The sequence below is a fragment of the Myripristis murdjan genome, chromosome 24 (genome assembly GCF_902150065.1).
Source record: "Myripristis murdjan chromosome 24, fMyrMur1.1, whole genome shotgun sequence".
NCBI classification, from domain to species: Eukaryota; Metazoa; Chordata; class Actinopteri; order Holocentriformes; family Holocentridae; genus Myripristis; species Myripristis murdjan.
The window spans coordinates 10992804-11006474 of NC_044003.1; the positions used below are offsets into that span (position 1 = coordinate 10992804).

The 13671-nt window shown below is 44.2% G+C and overlaps 1 protein-coding gene across 2 annotated transcripts in view; it reads right to left on the reverse strand.

Moving 5' to 3' along the window:
- The window catches only part of eva1aa (eva-1 homolog A, regulator of programmed cell death a), an 88264-nt gene that overhangs the window by 29069 nt on the left and 45524 nt on the right, over positions 1-13671 (reverse strand). The window contains exon 1 of one of the 2 annotated variants that reach the window (XM_030046522.1): positions 5887-5971. The exons of the other annotated variant lie outside the window; for it this stretch is intronic. The gene's annotated coding sequence lies outside the window, so the exon portion shown is untranslated. Of the gene's footprint in view, positions 1-5886; positions 5972-13671 lie in introns of those variants that run through there. 2 annotated transcript variants of the gene reach the window in all.

Below are 13671 nucleotides of genomic sequence, written 5' to 3' on the forward strand. Positions count from 1 at the left end.
CCAAGTCCTTGTAGATGAACTGTAAAGGAAAGGCTCAACCTTTGGACACAGAACTGTCGAGATTCAAGCTCAAATATTGGACTATAAACTCTGCATGTGAGGGGTGAATTGAGGTGTGGGTGTAAGTTCGGGGAAAGGAGGGCGTTTGTCCCAAGTGAAAGTGTAATGATACTTTCTGTGAGCGAGAATGGGGGTCCCATGCAGGACGGATAGTGGCGGAGAGAGAGAACAGTGCAGGTAACAGTAAAAATGGCTGATCGCTGGGATATATGGACAATGTTATGATGTTATGAGGCCATATAGGCATAACTGAGATGGGAGGGGGATGGGGTGGGATGATGGGGGAAGGGAGAGTGGGGGAGCCGTGCACCCCAATGTCAAGCAGCTGCATGCTGGGGCTGGAGAATGCCAGGAAGTTTCAGTGGGTCCACATCTGCTTTGGCTATTAGGCGACTCCAATCCCCCCAGCATACACACACACACACACACACACAACACACCAAAATGACTCTTCTTTTTGGGTATTTCTTAGAGAAAGAGAGTCATTGAGAAAGCAAGCAAGCAAGCAAGAAGGAAAGCAAGCAAGACAGCAAGAAAGAAAGAATGATGGAGGGGATAAGGAAAAGAGCCCACTGGGAGAGCAGAAGCCATGAGGAAGGCATGCCAAGTTTGAAAAAAACAGAGGACAGAGAAGAAAAGGATAAAAAATCAAATCAAGGATAGAGAGGCAGAGCGAGGGGGGAGAGAGAGAGAGAGAGAGAGGAAGGAGGGCTTCTTCGCTATTCTCTGAAAGAAAGATGCCAAAGCCCAAGAACAGCGCCAGGTTCCATTCAGACTAGACAAAGTAAATAAAACCACTCGATGAGAAAGAGAGAAACGAAGCAAACGAACAGCGGAAAGAGTGTTCCGGCCCGGGGGAAGTAAGCAAAGAGGGAGTGCAAACATGAAGAGAGGGGGAGAAAGAGCAGCAAAAAAAAATCTCCATCTTAACACGTCATTTAATCTCATATTCAGTGTTGAAATCTTGTTTTTTCGTCAAAAGAAGTGAACAAATCTGCCAATGGGGTGACATAATCCCACTTGTCTCCAGTGCTAATCAACTGGTTCCCAGAATTTCCTTGAATCAAGTGTCAATTTCTCGATATTAGTGGCTGAGCTGCCTTAGCCTGTGTATTAATGCTTGTTCCCTGGAAACAATCCTGAAAAACATGACTCTGCACTGGAAGAAAGTGGAATCATCTCATCATATTTTTTCATTTTTCATATTTTTTAAGTTTTTAAAACCGAATATGAGGCTAAACTGCATGTCGAGAGGGAGGTTTTTGGCTGTGTTCCTTGCACTTGGACAAGAACGAGTGCTGATGGAGCGGCTATAACTGAGGAGTGTGTGTGATAGCCTGACACATTTCCACATAAAACTACAGTCCTGTCAAATTTAACTCTTACATCTGCATGTGCATGCGAGCAGGAAGAGACCGAGCAGGACACAAGGAAATCAACACAGAGAAAGACATGAGGCTTGTTCATCTTGTTCATAATTTCTGGTAAAGATGCTGGTGTTGGTGCCCATCCAGGTGTGTGCATCAGATATCGGACTGATGTTACCGATCCATGCACCGATATGTGACAGGCGTGCACATACAACGCCACCTGTAGTATTTCTAAAATATTTCTGTAGTTAATTTACCGCTACTGCCTCCACACCAGCCTGTTAGCCTGTTAGACTACCCATACGCAAATCTGATATACGGCCATATATGTAAACTGCATATTAAATATATATGTCCATGCAAAAATGGCCACTTTCAAATATGTTCCATATATTTTTCCATATATACACATATGGCACACATATTTCTATTGCATAACTGTTAATATATGATTGTCATATACTGTTAATCATATTAAGGATCCAAATATACAGTGCATGTATGTATACATAAATGCATTATATATATGTGCAAAACAAATACATTTGCCACATATTCACACTTAAATTTCTTAATATATGTGGTAAATATATAATGCAATCCAGTATATGCACATATATGTTACCTTATGTCAGAGACCAAATATTTACGCCACATATTTGCACACATCCTGGAATATATGTCCAAATATGTTACCTTATATGTCCCATTATTTAAAATATATGTTTATATATGGCCGTATATCAGATTTGCGTATGGGTAGTGAACACCACAGTTGTCTTCTTCTTCTTCAGTAGTGCCTTCCAAGATGCCTTGCGTTGATTAAAGTGTAGTGCCAAAGTGGTGTGTGCCGGTACTGCAGTCAAATTCGAAAATTATATTGTAGCGGTCATTAGTTTGAGCGAAATCTACCTTTACTTGTAGTTGGTAATGCATTGCGTGTACTTCCCTTGTTACATTAAAGGAGTTGCCATAGCAATTTGTACTCCTACGCCTACTTAATCTACAGTTCAGATAAATTGCCATGACATGAACAATAACGATATGTATAATACTTATAATAATAAAAAAAATCGGTTTGGTATTGGATTGTTACTCGGTATCATGTGAAACCAAAAGCCCAAGTAACTCAATAAGATTCAGCGCTGAAAAAAAAGTGGATCTGTGCATCCCTAATTTCTGGCGTCATCTAAATCCTCCCCTCCATCTTCGGGCTGCTAATCTGTAATAATAAACCAAGCAGCCTTAGCTTACAACCTCCAGCTAATCAGACCGAGCGCTGCAGCGGGCTCGACCTGTTCCTGTCCCTGTGCCATCAGCCTCTGGCCTGCCCCCTCCTCTCGTAACACAAACCACACACTAATTCATAAATTGCAAACAAAGAGTCCCTTGTGGTTTGGGAGGGACCGGGCCAGCACTGCAAGCCGGCGCTGCAGGGAGCGGTTACACGTCACTTAGAGGGAAACCTGGCCGACAGGGAGAGGTATGCATGGGTACACACACACACACACACACACACACACACATGCTCACACAAACAAGTCCAGACAGCATTTGGAGGCCATCTAAACAATTTTGTCACCCACAGTCTGACTGCAAGTGGCTTGCTGGGCATCCCGGCCCTGTTTATGAGGGCTCAAGTGTGTGTGTGTGTGTGAGCATTTTAGGAGACGCGTGTGTGAGCCACTGGGTGTCGAGCTTGTGGCCGAGTTGAGCTTCTCTAGAAATAAACACCGAGTCTTACAGGAGAGGCTGTATGTGCACTTGGATTAAACTCCAGCCATGTTTGGAGCTCAGTGTCAGCAGTCAGGCTGATTTTTCTGTCCACACTGAAGTGACTCGCCGGGCTCAGCTCGACTTTCAGATACTTTCAATTGAAACTTAGACCGGGTGAGCCATGATCAGAACTCATACTGGCCTGAGTGTGATTTTCAGTCTGTTTTTGCTTGTCGTCACCGTTCAGTGTTATTTGGTCGACAAATTCTCATGTTTGTTAGGACGCAGAGACACTCTTCGTCTGATGTCGGCTGAAAAGTCATCCTAAGCTCACGTCACCCTCCCCCGGCCCAACCATATCCTGTCTGCTCACACAGCTTGGTCTCTAAAAACAACTCCCTTCTCCTCTTCTGTTTTTGGTTGCATGTAATTATGGTGATATAATTTGGGAATTTCATCTTATTTTCCTATTGGCTTTATCCTAAGTCATGCCAGCTAATTATGCCGCCACCCTGATGCTTTTGTCTTTCCACTTCCGGTGCAAAGTCTAACACTGGACCTGTGAGCTTTCCAAGTATGACAGTTTTTAATAAAATAAAAATAACACAAAACCACTTTTTTCTTTTTATTTGGTCAGGGATTCATCCAGTCTAGCCAATAACTTCGCTATTAAGCTCAGAAACCAGAAATACAAAGACAACGGCAAAAATGATGTTTCTCTTTTCCACAATCTCTGAATGTTCCAGAAATAATCTGCACTCTCCTGCAGCCAATTCAGTTTTGAGAATGACGCAAAACTGGAGGCTGTCATCTTCTCATTGAAAAGCTCCTGAGACTGGAAGCTATTTCGACTAACCGTGAAACAGTGTTCACGAGGAGGGAAACAAAACCCAGGCATGGTGCATGTCTGATTTTTTAGCAGCACCCCAATATCAGGATATCAGGAAAGCAGGTAAAGATGTGGGGAAATGACTGGATATCACCTTCACTTCCTGTATCAGCTTCAAGCATGCAAATATATAGGCGTCAGCATTTCGAAATTGTGGGAGCCAAGCATATGTAAGAGAGACTAAAATTAAAAAAAATGCTTTGACAAAGGGATTTTTACAGTCAGTGGAAATAACATGGTTTTATCTACTTCCACCACAGATTCTCAAACCTACTGCATTACACAGGAAATGCTGCGAGTAGGTTTTCATTTCAATTGGAGTCTTGGAGAAAAGTGACGTCTGTCCGCTGAGCTCAACCCCGCTGCCCACGGTGAGCCAGCACAAGTATTTGGAGCTTGTCTCAATGGTTTGCTGGTCATGCCACATTTACTGTATCATGTACCCTGTGGCTGATTACAGTGAAGTCGAGCTCCTGCCAGCGGAGCCCGTTCTGCTCAGTGCAACCAGCACCTCGTTACGAAAAAACACACTGACCACCTCCTGTATGGAAACACACGCAGAAAAGCACATAAACACGTGCACAGAAAAACATGAAGTGAGTTTCGCTGTTCCAAACTGAACCAGCCAATAACAGCACACAGGGTGTAGTCCGGTATCGTTTTTTTTAGAGGGTGTGTATCTAAACGTATCTAAGTGATCTCACACAGCCGTTCCTAAGTTTACCTCATCTGTTCGCACGTGAAACCTCCCGCTCCCTGTCAGACTCGGATCAGGCCAGTCAGCCCAGCAAGTTTCCCCAAACACCTCCCTGACACTTGTTCCTTCACGTTCAACAGGAATCTTAGGATACACACACATCATACACACACTGATCTGCAAATGTTGTAGCACCGATTCTGATTCAATTTAATCAATCTGCCACAAGAAATACACATAAAGTATTACTCTGATTTTGGCCTGAATTGATTGGAAATGCTTTGAATTCACGCATCCACAGCTCTTAAAAAAACTGGCCTAACGTTGTGATGATCTAACACTAGAAATATTTTGTCAATAGATTTCTTATAGAATAGATCGTGTTTAAGTAATGCCATAGCCCGGAGACAAGGAAGACTACCAGAAAACCTCAAGAGCAAGGCAACACTTGACAAAGCATCGACCCCTACGTTTTCTGAGCCTCTAATGTGGCGAATATCCAAACAGAATGACAAGCAGATTTGTTAAATGTTGTGGGCTCTGCTGGTTCATGTCTTGTAGTAATATCCTCGATGGGGGTCGTCACATTCATTATTTCATTTGATTTTTTTCACATAGCAAAAGTTAAAGGGCACGGATTGATTTATGGTGCTGAATCAAACCGATGAGACCAATCACAGTTTTCAAGCTTGAATCGAGTTGTTCCAACAAAGAAAAAAAACAACATTTTTGAATGAAATCACCAATCAGTGAAACATGAATTTAACTGAATTGACTCACAGCCCCACCACCCACCCTCGCATCTTCAGTAGTGAGAGCTCAAACCGCAGTAATGCAAATTCAGCTCTGACTCCAGTTCCGTTCTGGAATGAATGGCGAGGCATTTAAACCCCTACAAAGAGCAAAAAAAAAAAAAAAAAAAACACACACACACACAAAAACGCAGTCTCACAACAACGCGCCAAAATAAAAGACCCTCAAACCATCAAAGGACACTCAAAGCACAAAGCTAAAAGGGCAGTCACATTTCTCAAACAGCCAGAAAATGCAGCCTCACAAGTTTCAGCACCGAATCAAAAATGAAAATAAAGAGTCAAAGCTGGCCGAGCTGAAGTTAAAGAGCGTGTTCAGAGAGAAGACAGGGTGACACTTACACACACATTGCTGAGTGGAAAGTCCTCTGGAGTCCAGGCAGCAACTCTCTCTCCGAGCGTGCGTGTGTGTGTGTGTGTCTGTCTGTCAAACACTCCCCCCTCCGTCCCACCAGGAGAGCTGGAGCTGGCTTTGCCGTAAAAACAAGCGCTCACGTGAACAGTCCACTGTGGGTCTGACCAGAACGAGAGAGCGCGGCCCAAAAAAGGAAAGACGGTGGGAGGAAAAAAAAAAGCAGAAGGAGGAAAAAAAAAAAAGTAAAAGGATTGCCCCTTTAAGCAGGTATGCTCTTTTTACAGAGACTCCCCCCCCCCTTTTAAGCCAAATGAAGTATGAAAAAAGTTTCCTCTTCTTTTTTTCTTCTCATCCGGAGCAGGATAGAGAGGGAGAGAGAGAGAGAGAGGCTTGTCTATCTTTTCTTCCTTTCCTCTTTTAGTTTTTGCCTTCCTTCCTGCTCTCAGGGAGAGAGAGAAAGTTAGACCCGGCCTTTAGACAACTGGAATGTGACAGCACGAGAGAGAGAGTGAGTGAGGTAGTGAGAGAGAGAGAGAGAGAGAGAGAGAGAGAGAGAGAGAGAGAGGCAGGGCATGTCGTGTCCCCCTACACAGCTCACTACTGTGTGAGTGAGCAGCCAAAGAGAGGTAGAGAGGGAGGGAAGGAGGGACGGAGCATGCATGGGAGGAGGAGGGGGCTCTGAGTGTGAGTGTGTATATGTGTGTGTGTGTGTGTGTGTGTGTGTGTGTGTGTGAGAGAGAGAGAGAGAGAGAGAAAGGGAGAGAGAGAGAGAGGAGACATGAAAAAAGTCAATGTGGAGCAGCAACAGGAAATGACCTGAGAATTTCATTCAGCTCAGATTGGGAATCTGGGAATGTGGTGTGCAAAGATGCCCTGGGAATTTCTCCCCCATCTCCCTCTCTCTCTCTCTCTCTCTCTCTCTCTCTCTCTCTCTCTCACTCTCTCTCACTCTGTCCTCGTCCACCGCAGGAGGAAAACTGAAACCAGCCACAGACTGGAAAGCATTAGTCCCCTCAACTCAACACACTCAGCACACAAACGAAAACAGGGATGATGGTTCGCAAAGCTCTGAGGTTCGAGTTTTTCAGCCATGTGCGCTGTGTGTGTGTATGTGTGTGTGTGTGTGTGTGTGTGTGTGCGACACTAAAACAGTAGTGCGCATGGCTTACATCTCTGTGAAGCCGACAAAGTTGGCAGCAAGTTCTCGGCCAGAGCTTTGCTTATTTTGCAGTTTCCACACCAACAAAGAAGCAGTTGCTCATATGGGAAAACAAGCCAGGCGAAAACCACAGGATGGGGGGGTGGGGGGGTGTTTGTGTGTTTGTGTGTGTACAGCTTGTGAGCATTTGAGCGGTGTATCCGTGCATGTGTGTGCGCATGCCTGTGCCGGTGTGCGTGTTCTTGTACGGTATGTTTATGCATGTGTTTATACGTGTGCGTATGAATGTTAACTCGGCTGCATGCTCCCATTGTCCCGCATTTCTAAAGCACACAAACAGCCTACAGCCGAAAGCCAAGCGCAGAACATTCCCCCGCTCTGTAAAGCCTTTCCCATGTTGGATCTGTGACAAGGAGAGGGGGCTGGAACGGTGACAGGGACACAGGAGGCTTTGACTCGGGGCAGCCGAGCGACAGACCCCCAAACGATCATCAGAGAGGCCCTCTCTCTGTTTCTGTTTCCCACAGAGGCCACTGTTAACGGGACCTGTGACCTCAATAAATCTGTGACAGTGGGCCAGGTGAGTCCAAGTGGTCGATATCGGGCCAGCAGGGCATCTCAGATAAGCCACAAGGTAGACACTGCTTAATCAGGATGTCATGGGACTTGACTGTGTTGTCTAGTACACAAACTCAAGATAAAGATGGCTGGGTGAAGTGGAAAAAAATCTAATCTTAGTGATGCGTCAGCAAATTAAAAAGTAGCAAATGAAATAAAATCCACAATGATCACTTACTTCTGCAACTCTACACCGCTAACTTAATCCTGAGAGGATTAAAAACACTAAGAAACAAGAATGGAAAGTCCCAGAAACAACATGCACAATGTAAATAAAACAACCCAGTGTCTCACAACAGTATGCATTTGAGAAATGTACAGTTCAACAAGCAGCAGCGAAAAATCTCTCAGTCACATGTGCAGACATTTGCTCTTACAGAAAGCGCACTCACATGCAGACTCATGCCTTACTAATAGATTCCTGTTGAGACCAACCACATAGATCATATCATCAATGAGTCATATCTATTTTGTGTTTTTGTCAGCCTATCATTAAAGGATATTTTTGGACATTTGTTGATCCTCACTGTCAGCAGTCGATAACGCGGCAAAACACGACTTGCATAACAAATGAGTTAAATACCCAACAAGCACTACCTCTATCTCTTTCTGTTTACCAAGCAGTCTGTAGATAGTGGAATCAAAGCGCCTGGCTGGCACAAGGTCTTGTTCCCTTCTTCGCTCTATTTTCATTAAAGAGACGTTTCAAGGGCCCGGTCCACACACACAACGTGAGCCAAAGGCAGCCCTCTGCTGCCAGCCGTTTGATTAGTGCTGGATACTATCAGTGCTCCGCTGGCTGAGGGGATGAGGGGAAAATTTCTGCGTCCTGAGAGTCTTCCTAACTCACATTAGTCATGGATATTGTGGCGAGATACAAGGCTTTGTGTGTCAGTGTGGGTTGTTACACTCATTTAACCAGGAAAGCTGACTAAGAATTGTCTAAGTAACAACATGCAATTACGCTAATTCCGGAAATCTAGTCGTTTTTTTTTTGTGCATTTGTACTGATTCACACAGTAGAAGTATTTTCACATAAGTACACTTTGACTTAAATGCTATATTTTGCTGCATTATTAACTGCAACCATCACAAGTACCATTGTTATGGTAGTACTGCATACTTTCAGACTGCAAATTGTGTTTATTGCTTGCATGCTTTGTCTACACTCAGTCTTCAGATGTAACTATGTGTGATTTTTTCTAAGTAACTCACTTTTACCATGTATGCCTTTGAATTTGCATCCTTTTCTTCATATATGATGGGTTAAATGGAGCTCCAAAATGTTAAGTACAGAATAAAACCCTTTACTCTTTCAGTTTAAGGGAAGATCATCTAAACCTGACTGTTATATTTCTGCTTCAGAATACTGATTTTGTTTCCCTTATTAAACTTTGCCAGGCGAATTTGGGGTGGATCTTTTCTTTGACTCGATTTTCACACCAGCAATTGCAAGTACATTTGGGTGAAACGTCAGAACAGTCCTTCTTTCCAGCCCTGCATAAGAGCACATTCTTATTTACAACAATGACCTGGGGGATTAGTTGCAAGGGGAGGAAGTGTTACACACTTTCATACCAGAGAGCTGCCAATTACTAAAACCTCTTAGACGCTGAGCAGCTCAAGAACAGTAGCAGCAGATGGGAGTTCAGTCACTTTCCTAAAACCAACCAATCCCCCATTGCCTCCAAGAAAAAAGAAAAAGAAAAAAAAAAACTTATTTCCTCAGCCGGTCTGGGACAGGAACCGGTGAACCTCAGTCTCAGGCCCATTTCTGTAACCTCTAGGCTATCACTGTCTGCCTGCTCGGAAGTGGTGGACAGAAGGGAGACAGAAAGAAAATAAGGCATGAGAAGAAGGCGAGTTGTGAGAGGGGCACAGAGAAGGAAAAGGAGAAAATTAAGGGAGCGGGAAAGTGAGCCAACCACACACACACACACACACACACACATACAGAGAGAGAGAGAAAGAACTACATTATATCAGACAAAGAGGGGGGTTGCAGAGAGAGGGAAAGACAGGGAAGCTGCAAAACTTCAAAAGAAATAAAAAAAAAAAAACCTCCCTTCTTCTAATCCAATCTGCTTGAGAATCATTATAATCTGATTAAAGTTACAACAGTTTCCCTGAGGACCAACTATCACATCAGATGGGTATTAAGCCAGGTTTGTATGAATGTATGAACATGCTGTATACAGTACAGCTATGGCTATGGGTTATGTGTGCAATGTGTGGCCAGCAACCGCACACACACACACACATGAGGGGGTGGGAGATAAAGAAGATATGATTTAACCTGTCTGCATGTGTGTGTGTGTGTGTGTGTGTGACGGCGCACGTTGCTTGTGTGTGTACACCAAAGAGCCAGCACATACCAGATGATGTGAGTCAACGGGAGACGGTGCAGGGCAGACATCAGCTGACTGAACATGCTGGCCAAGCACAATCCCCTGACCCCTGGCATCAGCAGATCACCATGGCAACGCTCTGTTCGCGCCAAAAAACTCCCTGCATGCTCCCTGGCGTCCCAGTGGCTGATGGGAGGCATCAGCGGGTCCACTTGGGCACCACACCCTGTGGGGCTTCGCTAACCTTACGCCAGTTTATACAGTTACAGCGTTCAGGTACTTTTCTTCACTGTGCTTCAATAGAGGTATTTGGTTGTGTGTGTGTGTGTGTGTGTGTGTGTAGATAGATAGATAGATAGATAGATAGATAGATATACTTAATTGATCCCAAACTGGGAAATTCTCACGTTACAGAAGTGTAAATAGAATAGAAACATAAAATAAAATAGAATAAAAATAATATTAATCAAAAAATAATAAAAAATAATAATAAAAATAAAATAAAAATAAATTAAAAAATAAAAATAAAAATAAAAATTACAAAATAAAAAATAAACAAATAAAAAAATAAAAAATAAAAAATAAAAATGTGTGTGTGTGTGTGTGCATAGGACAAGGCAAAGGATCTGAGCTGGGCAGATATGATTTTATGTCAATCACACTCATTGCCTTTTACACTTACTGGCCTGAGCAGTTACACCCACACACTCATTAATGTAACACACACACCCCCCACACACACAGGTTAGCTGAGGTCACGTGACATGTGTGTGATTTCTCGCGGCAGCAGTGCCACTTGTGGTTTTTCCTCCAGGGTTTGTGCAGAGTCAGGTTCGTGTTGCGGGGCTTGGGGTCGCTCACACAGCCGCTTCATTCCTTCCTGCTCGCCTCGAACACCCTGGGAGTCACTCAAACACACCACGGATCAAATGTGGGTCAGATAGTATTTAGAAAACTTTGTCTGGCTTGTTTCAGCCGAGTAAAGCGCCAGATGGGAGGGGCTGACCCTCTACGACGATACAGTGACAGACAGAATGTACAGACGTTTCTCTGAATGCTTTTTTGAGAGTGAAGTTCCTGTGACTGACAGCCTTCCTGGCACAGCCTGTCTGGACGGTCCCAATGTGGTAAATCCTGCCCATCTGGAACTGCATGCAGGTTACAACAAACTCAAAGACCTCTTTGTTTCTCTTCATCCAGGTATGCCCTCCAGTAGAGACACGAGTGCCGCATGAGATCTGGGCACTTGTTGGGCAGGATACAGCTAACTCACAGGTGATGTCTGCCGTCTCCCTCTGCGCTGCTAACATTAACAAAGTCATCAATCTTGAGTTCAATCAAAGATGAGAATGCAGCCAAACATGCAAAAGTGTACATGACTAACATTACGGCAGCACAAAACAGATGTTAGGATGTGGCTCACTGGTGATCTAAAAATATGTGGTCTGGACGGGTATGCATCACGCCCCGTGTTTGTCTGTGGATCAGGCAAGGCTGAACCTTTCTGGTTATTCAGTCATGGGGTTCACTGAGACTGTGATGGGTCGATTAGTCACCAACTAGTCATTTGTTGCAGGTTACTGTGGTAAATGACAATGTGTGCATGCAGGTTTGTCTATTTGTGGCAGATGTGGTTATTTGTATAATCAATGCTTTGAAGTGTGCATCCTCCATCTGTCCCATCAGGTATAGCATGAGCTGTAAGGCAGAGCGAGACGGCCCGGTGGTAGTGACTGCCTTAGCTGGACTGCAGCTACACACTCGGTCTCAAATACAAACGACTGGGCCAAAATAAACATCCCCCCCGCAGTCTCTTCAACTGGACCGATGACATGAATGTGTGCGGGGGAGCTGGAGGAGAGCCTGGCTTGCAGTGGTCACATGTGAGCCTCAAGTAATTATGTGTATGTATGTGTGTGTGTGTGTATGTGTGTGTGTGTAGCCGGTTGGGATAGTTCAAACCCTCAAGCTTCTGAATGACATCTTTATCTTCGTCTGTTTTTCCCCTGTTGCATCTCAATCAGCCGCCCCCTGAGCCATGTGCAGGCAGAAGGAGCCTCACGCTACTCGGATTGCATCCATTATAAACAGCTCAGACCAGGACCCCCCTCTGCTACCCCTTATAGTCGAACCCCAACCAAAATGAATGATAACAGCTCCTATTCCTAAGCACACGCGATTTCCAGATTCTAATGGCTAAAGAAAAGGGAAAACGAAAAGGGGTGAAACACTTAAATTTAATTGCAAAATCAACTCATTTTGGCCAGGTTGGACAAAACAGGAGGAATCCACTCTGATCAGTGCCTTCTGACCCCAACCCAGAAAATATGTGCGACCTTTCAATTAACACGGCATGTTATTATTGATTATTTGTTCAAGCACATCGACCTGACTGATCAATCTGTGCAGTAGCCTATTTAGCACCATCAAGAGTCCAATTATGAGTATGAAAACAGCTAAACACACACACACACACACACACACACACACACACACACACACACACACACACAGATAGGGAGCAAAGACAATTAAAATATGCATTTTGGCATTTGATTGATGTAGGTTACTGCATGTTAATATTACTCACACCTAAAAAAACAAAACAGCAAAACCCCAAAAGAACATTTGCACAATAAATAAACCTCAATTCACTGAGATATGACTCATTAGAGCTTCACTGCCTGATGAAGACCTGCTGAGTTTGAAACACACTGCTGCTCTGTTATTAATCTAAAGCTGCTGCTTTCTGCATGTTTTACATGCCACCTTGCAGGTACCTGATGCAGACCTCTTATCCCATTTTCATACTGGGTCCCCACCCCAAGGTTGGAAATGCCCAGGTTACACAGTCTTCCACTTAACCCCCACCGCAGGTCCCACATTGACCAGCTAAGTACCCCAATTAATCCATTTCCTTTTCTGCAATTAGAGCAGCTCATTAGGCTTTCCCTTGCCTTTTATCCCCCAAACAGTCTGCTATGGTTCAAACGTCTCTGTGAAGCTGCGAGGCTCGTTCAGGGCTATCCATTACACTAAAGCCAGCACTCTGAGGGGGAGACCGGGAGGGAAGTTCAGGAGAGAGGCTTCCTCATCTTGATGAACGTCATAAGTTTTAACACCCTGGGGGAGGAAAGGAAGTGTACGCTGGGTACAGTTCTCCCTCAATCCCATATGTGGGATTAAGAGAAAGAAAAAGATTCTTGTGGACATGATTTGATTAGCACGGATGCACATAAATCATATTCTGTTAAATATAGTTTAAAGTTATAGCTTCCCTTATAGACGCACACACAGAAGCAGGAAGCCCCTGAGGCGATATCTCTCTGCTCAGGAAGGACGTGGGCAGATAAGAGGAGTGTTGTTGTTGAACTGGTGGACGGGCCTGGGGGGCTCTGGACCTGCAAGCTCTGCAAATGAAACTACTATTCATACACAGCCACAAAACACACCTATACCACTTTGCAGTACAGGCATAATTTCCCATAACATGACCCAGTGCTTTCTGATGCAACATCAGCCAACATGTTTCCTGAAGACAGATCAAAACCTTCATACAGAATGCACACGCTTTGCAAAGCTGCAAACCTCCGTGGGTCCTATAGCTTCAAAAGGCATAGCCTGTCAGTCTATGACAAAGCAAAGAA